Source organism: Leopardus geoffroyi, chromosome B2 (genome assembly GCF_018350155.1).
Source record: "Leopardus geoffroyi isolate Oge1 chromosome B2, O.geoffroyi_Oge1_pat1.0, whole genome shotgun sequence".
Classification (NCBI taxonomy): domain Eukaryota; kingdom Metazoa; phylum Chordata; class Mammalia; order Carnivora; family Felidae; genus Leopardus; species Leopardus geoffroyi.
In genome coordinates this window covers 108,103,552-108,105,723 of record NC_059332.1, presented here as the reverse complement: position 1 = coordinate 108,105,723, position 2,172 = coordinate 108,103,552, and the positions used below count along the sequence as shown (strand labels likewise).

Sequence of the window (2,172 nt, the reverse complement as noted above, 5' to 3'; positions counted from 1 at the left end):
GAACAAAACAACAATTGTAGCATTTGTCATTTTCATGGTGTAAATACTTCCATCGTGGTTGGTTCTGGACTACCAATGCAGGACAGGGAAAAGCAGGTAACATGACAGTATTTCCACCATACAGACACCACGGATGTAAATAATATCAAAAGCATAGATAATAGTAAACCACTGTAAAATAAGTAGGAAGTGACAAGTCCAGGACTTACTACCTTTGTTTTTAACATAATGTTCAATTACAAGGTTATGTAAATTAATTTTTGATAATCGCTATTTAACAAAAAGCAAAATTGCTGTAAATTTAACAATTTACACTTCACGATGTCACTGCCTCTATCCATCCTCACTACCAGAACAGTATGCCTCCCTTCTTACTCTTTCTAGATACGTTTCTTCAGTTGCAGAATTGTTTTGGAAATTCCCTACTACTACCTCTTGGTTTTTAAAAATTATTTCCTGAACTGGAATGACATCTGAGAGATAAGTAATGGAGGTGAGGAAAGGTGGGTCAATGAACCATTAAAGACCAACTATGAGACAATGCAAACAGCTGTGGTGTGACGAGTCAGGAACCCTGGGCCTGAGATCCAGCCCTGATATCTGCCTTTTCAATTTGGAGCTTCAGACTTCTTGTCTGTAAAGTACAGTTCCTAACCACTCACCTCACTTGTATTTTGTGACAAATACATAGGAAAATATTTGTGAAAGTGTATTATAATTAAAATTTATGATACAAATCATTTAATAATATGCTATTCTTTCAAATGAGTTTAATCTTTTGGAACTTTTTCTTAGAAATGCCTACAAATAACACATATTATGTTTTGAACTTATGAATTTTTAATTAATTGATAAAATACTGCAAATATTCTTGCTGTTCTGATTTTGTAACCATCAGGGCAAGCTCAACATTTGCTAAATTAAGACCATGCATGTGTCTCCAGACCTCGTTCTTTTCCTAGGTCTGGTTTTGTAAGTGCTGGAGATAAAACCAAGTCTGATTTATACGATGCATTTTTTTTGATAGAGTGAGAGAGACAGCATAAGCAGGGGAAAGAGGGGGAGAGGAGAGAGCGGGGGGAGAGAATGCTAAGCATTCTGAGCATGGTGCTCAAACCCATGACCCTGGGATCATGACCTGAGCCGAAATCAAGAGTCTGATGCTCAACCGACTGAGCTACCCAGGGGCTTTTATATGATGCATCTTACATGGGAAGTGTCTATGACTCTAAGTATCTTTGATCAACCTCAAGAACACAGCTAGTGTAATAACTTTTGAAGATAACCATGGTTAGTTTGATGATTACCAGTTTTCATTTACTGAATTGTAAAATGATTGTGTTTTATTTTCTAAGTGATTTTAATATCATGAGAAGCATGCCAGAACAGACTGATGAAGAGTAAGTTGTGCAAAATTTTTCTCCAATAAAACGGGCCAGGGGTGCCTGGGTGGCTCAGGTGGTTAATTAAGTGTCAGACTCTTGGTTTTGGCTCAGGTCATGATCTGACAGTCATTAGATCGAGTCCCACATGGGACTCTGCTGGGCATGGAACCTAGTTGAGATTCTCTCTCTCTCTTTCTCTTCCTCTGCCCCTCTCCCACTTGCATGCTCGAGCTTTTCTCTCTCTGACTCTCTCTCTAAAAGCAAACAAACAAACAAACAAAAACCTGGCCAGAGAACTTTTAAAAACACTGTGTTCATTTTAGTTATTCTCTTTACGTCTTTTGTTTCAACACACTTTTCTGAAGATAGGTTTAGAGAGGATGAGGCAGCTAGATGTGGTGGCAAGATTTTCATATAGTAAGAACTATACACACAAGTTTCCATGTTCCTGTTTTCGTAATGGGAGGGCACTAAGTTCCTTTCCTGTAGTAGGCTTTTAAGAGAATTAATTTTCATAATTCCAGTCTCAGGACATTGTTAACATTTGATATTTTATAATGTTTCAGAGGAAGCAAGGTTCAATACCCAAAATTTAACCAGAATTACAATATATAGTCCAGTTTAAATCTACCAAATATGAGTAGCAAAGAGGATTAAATGAAGTATGTTTCTCCCACCCAAACTTTTGTCAAAGGCTGAGAAAAGTTCTACTGAACTCTGATGAAGAAGGATCTTTCCTAAAGGTGTGCAGAGGTTGGGGTAGAAAAATGTACTTGGACAATTTCAG

At 37.4% G+C, this 2,172-nt stretch overlaps 1 non-coding gene across 1 annotated transcript; it reads left to right on the top strand.

Annotated features, from left to right (window-relative positions):
* Positions 1–859: 859 nt before the first annotated feature.
* LOC123610053 lies at positions 860–991 on the top strand. The gene has a single exon (XR_006718079.1). It is a non-coding gene; the product is annotated as a small nucleolar RNA SNORA72 (small nucleolar RNA).
* Positions 992–2,172: the final 1,181 nt, after the last annotated feature.